This window comes from Dasypus novemcinctus, chromosome 30 (genome assembly GCF_030445035.2).
Source record: "Dasypus novemcinctus isolate mDasNov1 chromosome 30, mDasNov1.1.hap2, whole genome shotgun sequence".
Classification (NCBI taxonomy): domain Eukaryota; kingdom Metazoa; phylum Chordata; class Mammalia; order Cingulata; family Dasypodidae; genus Dasypus; species Dasypus novemcinctus.
The window spans coordinates 33,487,388-33,506,789 of NC_080702.1; the positions used below are offsets into that span (position 1 = coordinate 33,487,388).

Below are 19,402 nucleotides of genomic sequence, written 5' to 3' on the forward strand. Positions count from 1 at the left end.
CCAATGATCACAGTCTCCACAAAAATGATACAGTTTCTTCCATTGCTAGAGTCACAATAAGTCCATAGTAAAATACCATTAAGTACACTCTAATCTGTATTTTATTCCTCCATCCTGAGGACCCTGGGATGGTGATGTCCATTCCACCTCTCAATCTAGAGGGGCCTTAGATGCCACATGGATCTAATTCTCCTGCTTCCACTCTTGGTCTCTCTCAGTTCCCTGGTGTATTGGTTGAGCAACATTTTGTTTGCTTTCAAATTTGGAGGTTACAAATACATCTTCTGTAAACATTCATGTGTGGACTTTTGTGTGGACTCCAGTTTTCATATCACCCACATATATACCTAAAAGCACAACTGTTGGATTGTATTTTAAGACAATGTTTAGTTTTAAAAGAAACTGCTTAACTGTCTTCTGACAGAAAAATTTTGTGTTCTCCCTAGCAATGAACAAGAGATGTATTGCTCCACATACTCAATAGCAATTGATATTCTTAGTTTTTAGGTTTTTATCTCTTCTAATAAGCATGTGGGCCTATATCATTTTGGTTTTTGTCTTGCAATTCTCTAATGACAAATGGTGTTTAACTGTTTAAAAGATTTTAATTAATTTATTTATTCATTTATTTATTTAAATTTTTAAGTTTTTAAAGTAAGTTTAGCTTACTGAAATGCTACATAAAACAAAGAGGGGTCCCATATGCCCCACCCCTTCTCTCTCCCACTCTTTTCCATTGTAACATCTTTCATTAGAACAGTACATTTGCTACAATTGATGAACACATATTGAAGCAGTACTATTAACTGTGGACTATAGTTTATATCACAGTTAATATAGTCTGTCCTGCAAAAATTTAGGTAATGACAAAACATATAATGGCCTGTGTCCATCATTGCAGCGTCATGCAGAAAATCCCAATGTCCTGAAAATGCCCTGACTTTACACCTATTCTTTACTCTCCCTCCTCTCAGAATCTCTGGTGGCCATGGCCTTTATATCAATGATAAACATTCTTCCATTGCTAGAATAATAATGTCTATAATAGGAAAATATTAAGTCTGCTTTAGTCCATTGTTCATTCCCCATTCTTGAGGATTTTGTGATCGTGATGCCTACTCTGTTTCTAATTGAGAGGGAGCTTAGACCCCATGTGGTATATGGGCGGTACTATCTTGCTTGCAGTTGCAGACACTCTTACTTCCTTGTGATGGGTGTTGTCTATTATCATCTCCTTGTTAGTCATTCTGCATATGTCCAATGAATGGAGGAGAAGGTTTTGAAACTCTGTTTAGATTGACGGCTCAACAGGCACATTGAACAGACCAAAGATTTAAGGCTTTGGGACATATATTTAAGAAGGATAGAGCCAACACATGGTTCTTATGTAAATAAAATGTAGAGAAGAGCCACATGTTAGAAATCTACAAATGAGTCTAACTCTTTTACACTGGAGAGCATAAATTCCAAAGTAAGGCCTACTGATAGGGTGCCAAATTCCTGAGATTTTCTGCACTGCTTTTAGTGTCTAGGTATCTGTAGAACCATCAGGATTCCTGCTGTTTGAGGCACTGTTTACTGTAACAGGCAGTGAGATTCTGCTGAGACGTGTATTACTGTAACCTCTGAAATGACTTCCAAACTCACTTTGAAAACTCTTAGTCATAAAACTCATCTGCCTTTAATATTTCCCGTTTTTGATCAAGGTCGTTTTCCAGATGCATTGCTAGTTGGCACTTGGTAATAATACCTAGGTGCCAGTGAGGTTGAATTTCTTTTTGTATGCTTATTTGGGAAGTGTATATCTTCTTATATTAGGATTCTGTTCATATGTATTGACAATTTTTTTAAAAAATTCAGCATTAGCTTTCTTATTTTGTGGCATTAATATTAATTTGTACATTTGTATGTGTAGATACAAAATCATTTATCAGATGTATTTTGTAAATATTTTTCCATATTTGTACATTTTCTTACGACCCCTTACCAATGTCTTTTACAGAACCAATCTTTTACATTATAATAAACACTGACTTATAAATTTTAATCTCTCATGGATTATGCTTTCATTAGTATACCTAAAAACTCATTACCATCCTATGGATCCTTAGATATTCTTTAGGTTTTAGTCTAGCACTTTTACAATGCATTTTACTATAAAGTGGTATGATTAATTTTTATTCAATTTTTGTGAAATAAATTCAATCAGTGCCTAAATTCCTTTTTTGTTTGATATCAGTACATCTTATTTTTCCAACAACGCTTCTTGAGAAGACCATACTTTCTACAATGAATTGCCCTTGTCCTTTGCAAAACATCAGTGGAACCCATTTGCATTGGGTCATTTGTCCATTATACCAATAGGATTATTTTAATTATTTTTTTTAAGTAACTTGCAACCAAATAATATGGTTCCTACAACTTAGTTCTTCTTCTTTACTATTTTGTCACACAGTATAAAATACTGGTCATAGCATTTGTTGCTCAAAATAAAGTCTGAGAGTATTTATCATGGAAAATATTGCCTTGCCAAAGTGTTTTCTATCATGGACAGGGATTTCTAGTCAGCAAAACTATCAAGGAGAAGTAGGAACATATGCTTTTTCTGACATGTTCAGAAAAGAGTATGGAATCTATATAAAATACATAAAAATATTAACTTACTGTAATTACTATACAAACAATACCATTTATTATATTTTTCTGATCACTGCTTGTGGCTAAAATTGCATTGCTTTGATATCTCTTCCAGGAAATTCAACATCTACATGGAAACAGAAAACCAAACATATGTTTTAGAATTCATCCTCCTGGGGCTCTCAGAAGATACAGAGGTTCAGTCTCTACTCTTTGGGCTGTTCCTGTCCATGTACCTGGTTACCTTCTTTGGAAACCTGCTCATCATCCTGGCCATCATCTCAGACTCCCACCTCCACACACCCATGTATTTCTTCCTCTCTAACTTGTCTTTTACAGATATCTGTTTCACCTCCACCACTGTTCCAAAGATGCTGCTGAATATACGGACAGGAAACAAAATCATAACTTTTGAAAACTGTCTCACCCAGATGTATTTTTTCATGTTTTTTGGACAATTAGATAACTTCTATTTGACTGCGATGGCTTATGACCGCTTCATGGCAATCTGTCACCCCCTGCATTATACGGTCATCGTGAACCCACAGGTTTGTGTACTCCTGCTACTGGCATCCTGGTTATTGAGTGTGCTGAACTCTCTTTTGCTTGACTTAAGGATTTTGCGATTGTCTTTTTGTACAGAGTTGGAAATGTCCCACTTTTTCTGTGAACTTAATCAGGTAGTCAGACATGCTTGTTCTGACACCTTCCTCAATGACATAGTGATGTATTTTGCAACTGGACTTCTGGGGTTTGTACCACTCACTGGGATCTTTTTCTCTTACTATAAGATTATATCCTCTGTTTTGAGAATCTCAACAGCTGGAGGTAAATGTAAAGCATTTTCTACTTGTGGGTCTCACCTTTCAGTAGTAATCTTCTTTTATGGTACAAGTCTTGGAGTGTATCTTAGCTCTACTGCTACCCAAAACTCAAGGACAAATGCAGTAGCCTCAGTGATGTACACGGTGGTCACTCCCATGCTGAACCCTTTATATACAGTCTTAGAAACAAGGACATAAAGCAGGCCTTTAAAAAGCTGAGAAACCTTCTGTCTATAAAAGGATACTTTGTCTCAACTTTACAAAAGTGCTCATGAGTGACAGAAATCAAACCCTAGGGTTTTTTTTTCCCCCCTTGGGAATGAAATTTTTGTTGTCTTTTTAAAGATACATAGATCTCACAAAATGAAAGAGTAAAAAATATGAGTTTCCCATATATGCAACTCCCCATCCCCCACTCCTCCCACATCAACAACCTCTTTCATCAGTGTGGCACATTCATTGCATTTGATGAGTACATTTTGAAGCAATGCTGCACAGCATGGATTATAATTTGCATTGTAATTTGCACTCTCCCCCAGTCCATTTAGTGGGTTATGGCAATATATGTAATATCGTGCATCTGTCTCTGCAATATCATTCAGTACAACTCCAAGCATTGAAACTGCCCCCATATCACACCTCTTCTTTGCTCACCCTGCCCTCAGAAACTCCCATAGCAACTGTCTCCAGACAGACTAGTGTATCAAACCCTCTGCATTGTTGCAATATCTGTGAATCTTGTCCTTCAAGCAATGAGGCTTGGTTGTCACTGTGGACCCCAAGGGGTGGGGAAGAGAGGAATAGAATAGATGGAAGAGGATTAACCAGGGGCAATGGAAGTGTTCCACAAAATCATGCAATGATGGATATAGGCCATGTTAAATTTCACCAAAAAATTTTAAAAGTGTGTAGTCTAAAATATAAACCATAACGCAAACAAATTGTTATAAAATTGTAGAGTTTAATATGTAAAACATAGTGAAACCACAGTTAGTAGCTCTGTTTTAATAACTGTACATCAGCTATAGCAAATATTACATCCACCTGTTAAAAGATAATTGCTGAGAAGGGAGAAAAGCATTTGATGTTGAGCATATGGGAGTCCCCTATATTGTACATGTAACTTTATTGTGATCTAAAACTTTTTGAAGACCTAATAAAAATTGTTTTAATAAAGGATGAAAACACTGATAAAGGAATGGAAGAAATGGCTTTGCTACTGTACATACAAGGCAACGCTTACTACAATAATGAACGGCAAAATTTCAAAAAAGTTTATGATATTTTTCATTTTTAATACCCAATTTATTTTTCACTTTATTTTAGTTTTTCTTAATTAGTATGCATTCTATTTCTAATCTTTTTTTTAATTTATTTATTTATTTTTATTGACTTTGTAATAATATTACATTAAAAATATATATGTGAGGTCCCATTCAACCCCACCCCCCCACCCCCCCCCTCCCCCCCCAACAACACTCGTTCCCATCATCATGACACATCCATTGGATTTGGTAAGTACATCTTTGGGCACCTCTGCACCTCATATACAATGGTCCACATCATGGCCCATACTCTCCTTCATTCCATCCAGTGGGCCCTGTGAGGATCCACGATGTCCGGTGATTACCCCCGAGGCGCCATCTAGGGCAGCTCCACGTCCCAAATACGCCCCCACCTCTCATCTCTTCCTGCCCTTCCCCATACCCATCGTCCACCATGTCCACTTTTCCCAATCCAATGCCACCTCTTCTATGTGGACATTGGATTGGTTGTGTCCATTGCAACTCTATGTCAAGAGGAGGCTCAGATTCCACATGGATGCTGGCTGCCATCCTCCCATTTTCAGTTGTAATCACTCTAGGCTCCATGGTGTGGTGATTGTCCTTCTTCAACTCCATCTTAGCTGAGTGTGGTAAGTCCAATAAATCAGATTGTAGGTGCTGGAGTCTGTTGAGGCTCAGGACCTGGCTATCACATTATCAGTCCAGAGATTCAAATCCCCTAACTATATCTTAAACCCCAACGTTAACTGCACCTCCAGAAGATTAGTATGAAAGTCTTATGAAGGGAGATCCCATCTGAGTCCAGATTCATCACACATAAACACCATTTCCAGAGAGGGGCCATCTGCCCTGGTAGTAAACCCCATCGGCCATGACCATAACTCTCATGGGTCTCTTTAGCCTTCATAGGAACCAATATCTGGGGGTTGTATCTGCTTTATCTGTCTCTCTGACTCTGCTCAGTTGTGCATGAGGGCAATCCTTCTGCCAGCCTCCAGACTCTTTTTTAGAAACTCGTAGCCATATAAACTCATTTCTCCTTTCCATTTCCCCCTTACTTTAGGTCAAACAGCATTTTAAAGTCATGTTGTTTTATGTAGACATGGATATTCTGCTGATCCGCATTGAACCTTCCATATAAGGTACTTTTCCAGTTGCATCATCAGTTGGTATTTGATAGTGGTCCCTCGTTGCCAGGGAGGCTCATCCCCGGGTGTCATGTCCCACGCTGGAGGGAAGGCATTGCATTTACATGCTGAGTTTGGCTTCGAGCCTGGCCACATTTGAGTAACATGAAGGCTGACAGGAGGAAATTCCCAGGCACAATGTTGCTCTAGGTCTTGTTCTTATTTTAGGTTTATCAGCTCACAAGCATAGTCATTAGCATCAGGGGCTCACTGTTGAACCCTCACTCCCTCCCGGTCCCCGCCGCTGTACCTGGGAGACTATCGCTGCTCCCCTAGGGACCACGACAGAGCACCACTGGCCAGGAACCCAGTACCCCCCTTGCTGGGTTTTTAATTGTTGCCACTATGAGTATATCCAATCATTACCATGCACCCTGGACATATGTTCTGTACAGCTCCCTGTCAGCCATATATCACCTGTCATTGGTATCCCATACCAGTATCCCTCCATTGCCATTGTTGAAACACTCTGTGATCCAGAACTCCCCGAAATTTGAAGCCCAATATAATGTCATGATCCCTTACTAGGGAATGGCATATAGCGATGGGTTTAAAGGATAGATAAAGAACTTGGATAAAGTTAGATAAAGAACTTAGATAAAGAATGTTGACTTGAAAAAATTCCACATCCTATCCTTTCCCCCCCCCCCCCAATTATTCAGCGTTTCTTCGTAGGAGTCCTAGACCACAGCAATGCATATATATAATATACAGCACTCCCATACATCCACCACAACGCCTTTTTCCTTCCACAGCGATACTCTTACACCCTATTCACATCATATTTACTTAAGGTGATGTACAGAGTCTGAGATATTAGCTTTCTAACATGGTAATATCTGTGCTTACATTATGGTGCATACTTTAGGATACACAGTTCTTTACATTTTTAGTTCTCCTATGTTTTACATTATGGTTTACATTATCAGTCTGTCGTCTCCTATATGTTATGGTGTAATATTACATGTTTTATATCCATCCTTGTGTACTCTCAAGAAACTCCTCCCTTGCCCCCCATTTACTTTGGTTCCACACATTTAACGTCCATTTTCCCTTCCACCTTGGTGCCCACAGTGACAGTCAAACTCTGTTTCCTGAGGAGCCACTTCCAGAGATAGATGGAATAGTGTTTAGGGCCTAACTTGCTCATCTGCCCCAATGCCCTGGGAGCCACCCTTTCTCTCGAGGGATAGAGTTCCCTCTATTTGGTGGCATTAGTCCTCCCCAGGATGTGGGTCCACCCCCACTCTCACTACTTGGGATTCTACCCCATGGTGTCACCCACTCTGACAGAATGAGCATTTAGACATTCCCCAGGAGCCCGTCATGCATCAGACCCTCCCCTCCGAGCATTCTAAACAGGTAACCCTCTTTATTATATTTTGATATTATTTTCTCGGCATTTTACTCTCCACCACCTCCTAACCCTCTCCTGTGTTCGTATGCTACCCCTCCCTACCCCCACTTTTGGGCAACATTACCCAACCGTCCCTCCCCAGCCACGCTCAAACCCGTAAAGCCCCAACCAAAGGCAACCCCTTGCCCCCATTTTATCTCTTCTTTGTGTTCATACTTACCACCATCTCGTCTTAAGTTCCATCCCTGCAGACATCGGCTCATATCCTTCCTCCACCCTCCGATTTCCTGTAAGCCTATCGTTCAGTCTCTTGCTATCTAGGGCAGCTTGTTTATTTCATATCATTGAGGTCATGTAGTATTTGTCCTTCAATGTCTGGGTTGCTTCACTCAACATAAGGTTCTCAAGATTCATCCATGTTATCACATGTGTTTGTAGTGTGTTTGTTCATACAGCCGAGTAGTATTCCATTGTGTGTATATACCACATTTTATTGATCCACTCATCTGTTGATGGGCATTTGGGTTGATTCCAACTTTTGGCAATAGTGAACAATGCTGCTATGAACATTGGTGTACATATATCGGTTTGTGTCCTTGTTTTCAGTTCTGCTGGGTATATACCCAGCAGTGGTATTGCTGGGTCATATGGTAAATCTATGGCTAGTTTTTTGAGAAACCGCCATACTGTCCTCCAGAATGGTTGGATCCTTCTGCATTCCCACCAGCAGTGGATGAGTGTTCCCCTTCCTTCACATCCTCTCCAGCACTTGTATTCTTCTGTTTTTTTCATAGCTGCCAATCTTATGGGTGTATATGGTATCTCACTGTAGTTTTGATTTGCATTTCCCTGATAGCTAGAGATTTGGAACATTTTTTCAGGTGCTTTCTTGCCATTTGTATTTCTTCTTCGGAGAAGTGTCTGTTTAAGTCTTTTTCCCATTTTTTAAATGGGTTGTTTATCTTTTTATTTTCAAGATATAGGAGTTCTTTATATATGCAAGTTATAAGTTTCTTATCAGATATATGATTGCCAAATATTTTCTCCCACTGTGTGGGCTCCCTTTTTACTTTCTTGACAAACTCCTTTGAGGTGCAGAAGGCTTTAATTTTGAGGAAGTCCCATTTATCTATTAGTTCTTTTGCTGCTCGTGCTTTTGGTGAGATATTCATAAATCCATTTCCTATTACAAGGTCCTGTAGATGTTTCCCTACACTGCTTTCTAAGGTTTTTATGGTCTTGGCTCTTATATTTAGGTCTTTGATCCATCTTGAGTTGATCTTTGTATAAGGTGTGAGATGGTAATCCTCTTTCATTTTTCTACATATGGCTATCCAGTTCTCCAGACACCATTTGTTGAATAGGCCACTGTCTCCCAATTGAGAGGGCTTGGTGGCTTTATCAAATATTATGTGGCTATATATGTGAGGTTCTATATCAGAGCTTTCAATTCGATTCCATTGGTCTATGTGTCTTTCCTTATGCCAATACCATGCTGTTTTCACCACCGTAGCTTTATAGTATGTTTTGAAGTCAGGTAGTGTGATTCCTCCAATTTCGTTTTTCTTTTTCAGTATGTCTTTGGCTATTCGGGGTCTCTTTCCTTTCCAAATAAATTTCATAGTTAGTTTTTCTAGTTCCTTAAAGAAGGCTGCGTTGATTTTTATTGGGATTGCATTGAATGTGTAGATCAATTTTGGTAGGATAGACATCTTAATAATGTTCAGTCTTCCTATCCATGAACAAGGAATAGTCTTCCATTTATTTAGGTCTTCTTTGATTTCCTTGAACAATCTTGTATAATTCTCGTTGTATAAGTTCTTTACCTCTTTATTTAAATTTATTCCTAAGTATTTCATTTTTTTATTTACTATTGTGAATGGTATTTGTTTCTTGATTTCCTCCTGATCTTGCTCATTATTGGTGTACAGAAATGCTACTGATTTTTGCGCATTGATCTTATAACCTGCGACTTTACTAAACTCATTTATGTGTTCTAGAATCTTCGTTGTAGATCTCTCAGGGTTTTCTATGTATAGGATCATGTCATCTGCAAATAATGAAATTTTGACTTCTTCCTTTCCAATTTGAATGCCTTTTATTTCTGGTTCTTGCCTCAGTGCTCGTGCAAGTACTTCTAAGACAATGTTAAATAGGAGCGGAGACAGTGGGCATCCTTGTCTTGTTCCTGAGTTTAGAGGGAAGGAGTCTAGGATTTATCCATTGTAAACAATATTGGCTTTAGGTTTTTCATATATACTCTTTATCATGTTCAAAAAATTCCCTTGTATTCCAATCTTTTGGAGTGTTTTAATCAAGAAAGGGTGCTGTATTTTGTCAAATGCTTTTTCTGCATCAATAGATATAATCATGTGATTTTTTTTCCTTCAATCTGTTTATATGGTGTATTACGTTGATTGATTTTCTTATGTTGAACCATCCTTGCATAACTGGGATGAATCCCAATTGGTCGTGGTGTATAATACGTTTAATGTATTGTTGAATACGATTAGCAAGTATTTTGTTAAGTATTTTTGCGTCTAGGTTCATCAGAGAAATTGGTCTGTAATTTTCCTTTCTTGTGATGTCTTTGTTTGGCTTTGGTACTAGGGTAATGTTGGCATCATAGAAGGAGTTGGGTAATGTTCTTTCCGTTTCGATGTTTTGGAATAGTTTCAGCAGGATTGGTGTCAGTTCTTTCCAGAATGTTTTGTAGAATTCACCTGTGAAGCCATCTGGCCCTGGGCTTTTCTTAGTTGGGAGATTTTTGATAACTGATTCTATCTATCTGCTTGTGATTGGTTTGTTAAGATCATCAATTTCTTCTTTCGTCAATATGGGCTGCTTATGTGTTTCTAGGAATTTGTCCATTTCCTCTAGATTGTCATTTTTGTTGGAATATAGTTTTTCAAAATATCCTCTTATGATAGTCTTTATTTCTGTTGGGTCAGTGGTGATATCGACTTTCTCATTTCTTATTTTGTGTATTTGCATCTTCTCTCTTTTTTTCTTTGTTAGTGTTGCTAAAGGTTTGTCAATTTTGTTAATCTTCTCAAAAAACCAGCACTTGGTCTTGTTTATCTGTTCAAGTGCTTTCTTATTTTCTATTTCATTTAGTTCTGCTCTTATCTTTGTTATTTCCTTCCTTCTTCTTCCTGTTGGGTTACTTTGTTGTTGTTTTTCTAATTCCTTCAAATGTGCAGTTAGTTCTTCGATTTTGGCTCTTTCTTCTTTTTTGATATATGAATTTATGGCTATAAACTTCCCTCTCAGTACTGCTTTTGCTGCATCCCATAAATTTTGGTATGTTGTGTTATCATTATCATTTGTTTCAAGGTAGTCATTGATTTCTTTTGAGATTTCCTCTTTGACCCACTGTTTTTCTAAGAGTGTGCTGTTTAATTTCCAAATCGTGGTGTGAAGTCTGGGCTTCTGTCCCTTGCAAATCTCCAGCTTGACTCCACTGTGGTCAGAGATAATGTTTTGTATGATTTCAATCTTTCTGAATTCGTTCAGCCTTTCTTTGTGGCCTAGCATATGATCTATCTTGGAGAATGATCCATGTGCGCTTGAGAAAAATGTATATCCTGCTGTGTTTGGGTGTAGCAATCTATATATGTCTATTAGATCGAGCTCCTCTAATATACTATTCAGATGTTTTGTTTCTTTGGTGATTCTCTTTTGAGATGTTCTGTCCAGAGTTGATAGTGGTGTATTAAAATCCCCCACTATAATTGTAGATGTATCCATTCTTTCACTTAGTTTCCAGCGTTTGCCTGACGTATTTAGAGGCACCCTCGTTAGGGGCATAGATATTTATGATTGTTTGATCTTCTTGACAGATTTTCCCTTTCACTAAAATGTAGTATCCTTCTTTGTCTCTCATAATTGTTTCACATTTAAAGTCTATTTTGTCTGATATTAATATAGCTACTCCTGCCTTTTTTTGGTTATTGTTAGCTTGTATGATTGTTTTCCAGCCATTCACTTTCAATCTCCATGCGTCTCTGGGTCTAAGATGTGTCTCTTGTAGACAGCATATGGATGGGTTATATTTCCTTATCCAATGTCCCAGTCTGAATCTTTTGATAGGTGAGTTTAATCTGTTGACATTCAGTGTTATTACTATCAAGGAATTATTTGTGTTAGCCATATTTTGATTGGATTTGTGTTTGTCATATTTTGTTTGTATATTTTTTTGGTCTTTTTTGTTGTTGTTGTTGGTCTTATACTCTCCTCCAACTTTGCCTTTCCTGTTTTTTCCTTTCTTCCTGCAGAACTCCCTTTAGAATTTCTTGAAGGGGAGGTTTCTTGTTGGTATACTCTTTCAGTTTCTGTTTGTCTGTGAATATTTTGAACTCTCCATCATGTTTGAATGCTAGTTTAGCTGGATAGAGTATTCTTGGTTGGAAGTTTTTTTCCTTTAGTACCTTGACTATATCATACCACTGTCTTCTTGCCTCCATGGTTTCAGAAGAGAAATCAGCACTTAATCTAATTGAGCTTCCCTTGTATGTGATGGTTTTCTTTTCTCTTGCTGCTTTTAGGATTTTCTCTTTGTCTTGAGCCTTGGATAATTTGATAAGTATATGTCTTGGGGTGGGCCTGTTGGGGTTTATGACTTGTGGAGTGCGCTGTGCTTCTTGGATATGTACATCTGTCTCTTTCAGTAGATTTGGGAAGTTTTCAGCCATTATTTCCTGCAACACTCCTTCTGACCCCTTTCCCTTCTCTTCACCTTCTGGAATGCCTATAATACGTATGTTTGAGCGTTTTGCATTGTCATTCAGGTCCCTAAATCCTAATTGGATTTTTTCTATCTTCTTATTGACCCCTTCTACTATCTGTTTGATTTCTGAGGTACTGTCTTCCACATCACTAATTCTCTGCTCTGTCTCTTCTAGTCTGCTGATATTTGCTGCAAGTGTATTTTTGATTTCTTGAACTGTGGTGTTCATTCCCATCATATCTGTTATGTTTTTGCGTATGTCTGCAATTTCCCCTCCAAGTGATGTCTTCATGTTGTTAACCTCTTTTATTACTGCATCAAATTTGTCGGTGATGAATGTTCTGAGTTCTTTCATTGCTTGTGCCAAGTTTTGCTCCCCTTCGTGCTTATTGGTTTGTTGTTTGGATTCAGTCATGTTTTCCTGATTATTGGTTTGGTTTGTAGATTTTTGTTGCTTTCTGGTCATCTCTTTATTTTGACGAATTTAATCAGTTCCTTAGCTTCTTTGTCTGCTTTTGGAGGTTAATTAGTTGTTATTTTTGCATAGGTGTTATATCTTCTCTTTGTCACTTTTTTCTTCTTACTCAAGTTACTTGTTGTTGGTTAAGTTCACTTTAGAAGAAAGTATTAGTGTTGGGAAAAGGCAATTGTGTCAGCAAGGGTAAAGTGTAAAGTGGTATTGGGTATGTATGTTAACAAAGCAAGAATATGAGATCTGGGAGGATGGAGGTTAGATTCATGTAGATTGTATAGAGTTATAGCTGTAGGTAGAGTATCTTTTATGAAGTAGATGACTGAATATAGGCGGAATATGGTATGAACTACAAAGCTTCCCACCGAATTGACGTCCAGACACCTTCCAACCAGCAAAAATCCCCGAAACAGCGCGGTCTCAAAGAGCCTTCAACGCTGCCCAGCCGCCCCCTGCAGAGACACTACCAGGCAAGCTCACGCAGCCACCATCTTGCCGAAAAAGCTCTATTTCTAATCTTTAAACCTATCACTACTATTTCATTTTCCTACTAATTGCATTTAAAAATATATTAACTTCCATTTTTTTAAGAAGTGTTGGATCACAGAGCATTTTAACCATTTCAGGGCAGGAGCACTGGTGTAGGATGTCATTGATGGGGATCCATGGGTGAGAGGGAGTTCTCCAGACCATTCATATAGGGTATATAGATATATTTGGATATTCATTGGATATTGTCATTGTAGGTAAAGATTCACACAGTGAAGGAGTACTGAGTTCTGATTCTGGAAAACTATGTTGCACTCCACAATTGAGGAGCAACTATCCCCCAAGTGTAAGGACAAAGACCAGTGAGGAAGGATGGCCCAATGATGGGCCATTGATACTGATGACTATACTCATGAGCCTGTGTGCTTGAAATTTAAACTAGGTCTAGAGCTGCAAGGTGCTTAAGTGTTACCTCCTGAAAGCTTCCATGTTGCTCAAATGTGGCCACTCCCTAAGCCAACTCAATATTACCTTCCTCCCCAGTTTGGGACATGACCCCTGGATTGAGCATCTCTGGTGCAGAGGGATTACTAACAAGCATCAGTTGGAGTTACAACTAGAAAAAGACCTTGAATATAAAGGGGAAATGTGAAAGACAAATGAGTTCTTGTGGGTAAGAGACTTCAAAATGAATCAGGAGGTCATCCGATGGGTTGGGCTTATGCACCGCTCGGCAGGATTTCAGAGATAGCCCAAGTAGATACTACCCCAAGTTGTGGTGCTCCTGAGGGCTACAGAGACACCTCATTCCTATGGTCATCGCAGATGGCTCTGAAGTTCTGTGCCTGGTCAGAAGGCCCTACTTTGGAATTTGTGCTCTGAAGTGTGATGCAGTTGGACTCAGATGTGACCTCTCTGCACATTCCTCGTCTGTCACTTTTACTGAACCTGTGGTTGGTGCTGGGGTTGTTGTATGCTCAGGAGACTAGAATGAGTCGCAACAGAATTACAACACCTGCTCCTCAATTCATTGAACTTGCCCGTGTCAGCTAACAGGGAGGTTAGCATGGTCAACCACCATACCAGGGATCTGAGAGAGACTACAACTGCAAGCAGGAGACTTCCATCCATCCACCATGTGAGATCTAAGCCTTCTCCCAATTTAGAGTGGAGTGGACATTGCCATCCCAGGGACTACAGGATGGAGGAATAAAATATGGGTTAGAGGAGGTATTAATCTATGTACATTATAAGTGTATAGAGAGATGATCTTGTATTTGCTTAAGAAAAAATATATATTTCTTAATTTTTGTACATCAAGGATACTTGTTTATTTTGTATTATTTTACATCATGTGTTCTCTCATTGTATTCCCCAGGATCATGATTGAAGGTAGAAACTGCTGACTGGATTTTCAGCAGTAAAATTTTTCATTCAGGTTATTCTGTATATAAAATTATAGCAGGTGCTGGAGGGATGAAGGTGTACTGCATTCACTGCCAGATGAAAGAAACTGCTTGTGTTTTATGGTGTGAGTGAAAAATAAGCTCACCTAACAAAGGCTCTGTACCAACTACCAAGGTTTTTGTTCATTGGTTCCTGAAAGAGGTCATATCCTGAACTGGAGATATCATCTGACTGCTTTACAATAATCGACATTCCATCTGCAATATGTGCCTTTCTCCTGCACATTCAATATCATAAGTTAAGTGAGGTTGTAATCAACAACACAATCCCTGATTCTTCAAACAATAATGGTCTCAATATATTCTATCATTCTTCTGGTGACATAAGGCTGCCTTTTAAAAATTATTTTCATAATGAAGGATATTATCTGGAAATTTCTTTCAGCACTCCCTATAATACTTGTCTCATTTACACACTATAAAAAGCAAACGTGTGCTTTTCTCCACCTCCTACTATATCTATTTCTACTATTAAAACTAGATATTAGGACATAATTTCAGATTTTTATGTAGGCTTGCTATTTTCTTTCTAAGGTAGACTAAGATGAATGTGTCATTCATCAACTGATTTACGTGCCATCTTTACAAATGTCAAACCAGAGTGGCATTTTGGAATTAGTGATTTCTCTGACCTAATGGTCATTTTTGAAAATATTCAGAATTGCTTATATATTTGTATTCACTTCATATTCTTTGGGAATGCTGTGAATTCATTTTCAATTGCACTTTACTAATGCACTGGTTCAGTCTGTTATGTAAGTCATAAACACATCAGAACTGCAATTTTCTATGAATGATAGTTCATTCATGTAGTTTTATAAAATGTCTATGTTTTGATTGCACCATAATCTGAGAATTAAAAATCCTCAGCTTGTCATTTCTTTGTGGAATTCCGTCCAGTGTAAGAGCCCCATCTTATTACACATTACTTGAATTAGGATTCTCAGTAAAATTCTTTATCACATAAACCTATTTGTCAAAATCTTTCTTAGGTGCTCTCTTTAGATGTTACTGCAAACGATGTATTGTGAATCATTTTTTCCAAGCTATACAAGCATAATCATTTACATTTATCCAGTGGAAATACTATCATTAGTTTTCTCACTGCCAAGAATTTGACGTATCAATTTCCAGTTACTACCCTACAAGACTGTTATTTTGCAATCAGTTCTTGTACAAGAATAGTTTATATGAAAGGCTTATTTTTAAGCAGAAATCTCTTTCCAAATAAAAGCTTTTAAGAATTTTGACTTAATCCTGTTGTTCATTATAATAAATAGACTTATTTCTTTTTCTATTATAGATGGATATTCCATCAATGGAAGAACATTTATCATTGATATAAAGGCAGAGGCCACCAGAGGTTCTGAGGGGAGGGAAGGGAAGAAGAATAAGAGTAATATTGGAGACATTTTGGAGACATGGGAATTCTACATGACATTGCAGTGATGGAAACAGGGCCATTATACTTTTTGTCATAACTTAGAAAGTTGTGTGAGACTGAGTGTAAAGTATAATAAAAAATATAGTCCATGGTTAGTAGTAATACTTCAATATGTGTTCTTCGAGGTTAACAAATGTACAACTCTAATGAAACATGTTGTTAATGTGGTGAAGTGTGGGAGGTTAATTGAGCATGGCATATGGGAATCTCCTACAATTTTTAAGTAACATTTATATAATCTAAAGCTTCTTTAAAAATAAAAAAGGTCAACTAATTTTTGAAAAAGAATTTTGAGAAAAAAACATAGTAAGCATGCACACTTATCTTATAGAAGAAACTAGAGTTATATCTTTCAATAATTGGAAGTTAGATAACACCGAAAACAGGCCAGGTATGAAAGTTGATACTTCTGTTATAATCAGGAACACCGTATAATCAAGAAGACTCAACCGAAATTGTTGGCTACACAAATATGCACCCTTTCTGCAGTGAGGTAGGAGGAGGCTCATGACTTTAGTATTGATTAAATAGGCATCACATCTGCAATTTCCCCATCTTCTGGAGGACAGCAACACAAGCCACAAAGAGGGAGAAAAGGCTGCTAAGAGCCTTGTACGGTACCACCCTCACAACCTAAGAAGACTCAATTGTGGATGCCAAACTTACTTAAAATTTGCGTGTATTTTTGGAGAGAGGGTGATTGTATATCTTTCAAAATCCACTAAGAAGCTCCGCTGTTGCCTTTCTAAATGCTTAGCTGGTAATTTGAGTCATAAGATTTTTTATTAAGTAAATGTCATCTGTGAGTGATGGAGACCTTTTCAACTCTATTATATTTTCCTAGAACTTATGTTTTACGAATATCTTTTCTTACTTCCCCATTCCTGCATGTTCTCTTTTTCTCCCAAAAAAAAAAAAAAGTATTCCTGGTGTTGTCAGTAGAATCCAGGACCCTAAAACATGTGGAAACAATGATTCAATCTAAACTAAGGATATAAATTTGTTTTCCTGTAAAACTAAATTTATTCTTTAAGAATCTATAAATGACTACAAGGAAAAAACAAAACATCATATTGTCTATTACCAGTGAAACTTAAGTGAAGTTTAGGGTTTTTTGTGTGTTTTCTTTAAAGGGAAAACTTGAAGAGAATTCCTAAAATATAGATTTCAGCCAAAGGCACTTACATAAATTCAGTGAGGGATAAATACCAAGCTACAAAGGGAAACATGAGCATTTTTCCTGGAGAAGTGGGAGATTTGATTACTGCCTGTAAACCATGAAATGTATGTTATATAGAAGGAGGACAAGATACATTTTGAGTGAACTCTGTTCTGTTTAATTGTATTATATTCCAAGATTTGAATAAATATTTTGGTACTCTATCATGAGAAATTTAGAAAAGATCAACACTGTCACTTCCAGAGGGTGGAAGTGAGAATAAACGCTCTCAGGTACAAGGCAAATCATTTAAACCAAGACACAGTAGAAAATTATGGCAGAGCCTTTGCCTCTTATAATGCATCATAGGGTAGCCCCCGTCTAAGTGAGTATATTTCAAACATAGAAGCAATAATTCCTTCCTCCATTGCCAAGAACTGAGTTTAAAAGAGAAACAAATTCCAGAGTAGCAGTATTGGATGAGAAGTTCCTGGATTTCACCTCTTAATGTCTTTCCCCAATGCCACTCTTCCCATTTCTTCTCACTTCCAGTTCACCCCTCTTAGAAGAATTGGAAGCACCCACATATTAATAGCTCTAAGATACATCATCCTAAGTCTGGTTAGGTTTATGTTTCATCTCCTGGAGTTTCCTGAATAAAGACATATTGTATTTATTTATTATGGAAGGAGGAAACCATCTGTGGAACAATAAATGACTGAAATCAGTCTGTGGATCTGTTTTGCTGTGATAAGAAAATATCATGAGAGGCAATGTTTTATGGGCAATAAATAGAAGGACACAGAGAAATTGTCAAATGTAGGAAAACCCATAGAAATAAATTTGGTTTATTTTCCATTTCTGCTTCAGGGTTGGTGGGTCTTTGGTTTCCACTGCAAATAAATTTCTCCCACTCCCACTAGTTGGATATTTTAAATTTTCATCATTGTAAATTTCAGCTTAAGAGGTTCTCTTTATTTCATTATTGAAATATACCATTTTATATAATTGCAACATTTTTAATTTTCTAAAACTCAATAAAAAGCGTTGTTTCATATTCTCTGAATATTTTCAAAATCTGAAACACTTAAAGACTTTTTTCTTACTTTTTTTTTTCTGTTTCTTAGCCATGGTAACTTGCTTTCTCAGGATCTATATTGATTAAAAAATATTTTAAAAGTTACTTATATTACACAAATATCACATTAAAAAGAGGGGATTCTCATATGCCCCACTCACCACACCTCCCTCATTTTTCCTCATTAACATCTTTCATTAGTGAAATACATTCATTGCAATTGATAAGCACATTATGAAGCATTGTCACTAAGCATGGACTAATATTTACATTGTAGTTTACACTCTCTTGCACTCAATTCTGTAGGTTATTGTAAGATATACGATGGTCTGCATCTGTCACTGCAATGTCTTTCAGCACAATTCACAAGTTCTTAAAATGCCCCCGTATTACACCTGTTTTTCCCATTTCCTGCCCTCAGAACCTCCAGTGACCACCACCTCCATATTCCCTACACGTTGCTTTTCTGCCCTTTCATTTGAACCTAGAATTAGTACTAGAGTTGGTAGGAGTACGTACAAGAGACTAAAATCTTGGCGCTGTCCCTGTGCCAGCTGGGCCCTGAATCTCAATGGAATTCCAACACCTACTCTCCAGTTCAATGATTTCACCAGGACAACTGGCAAGGAGACGATGATGGACAACTACCATACCAATGATCTGAGAGAGTATACACCTATAAGTAAGAGAGTCCCATCCATCAGCCCTAAAGGATCACAGCTCCTCTCAATTAGGTGTGGCATAGACATCACCATCCCAGAATTCTCTGGATTGGGGAATGAACTTTGGACTAAAGTAGACATACTGTTATCCTACTATAGACTTATTGTGATTTTAGCAATGGAAGAAATTATGGATAGATATATTGATTTTTATTTGTGGGAAATAGAAAAAGAAGGGCAAACTGGACCTATATCTTGTAGAAGGAAAGAAATAATATAGATTAAATGAAGAGAAATGACATAGAATATAGAAAAAACAATTGTGTAAACCAATGAAATTGTTTCTTGGTAAAGATCAATAAAATAGCGAAGGTTTATTTAGATGGAAAAAGAAACAATAAATAGCATGTGAATTACCAAAATCAAAAATGAAATCAGGGATGTTGCTAGATATTGCTGACATTAAAGGTATTATGAGTGAAATCTATGAACAATTGTCTGCCAACAATCTAGAAAATGTTGAAGAAATGGACCAAATCCTAGAAATGTGCAATTTGTCTAAATTGACCGAAAAGAAATAGAACTCAACAAAAACATAATAGTGAAGAGATT

General features: G+C 37.5%; 1 pseudogene; it reads left to right on the forward strand.

Moving 5' to 3' along the window:
* The first annotated feature begins 2,768 nt into the window (after nt 1–2,768).
* On the forward strand, nt 2,769–3,736 carry LOC131276904 (olfactory receptor 7A10-like; annotated as a pseudogene).
* Nucleotides 3,737–19,402: the final 15,666 nt, after the last annotated feature.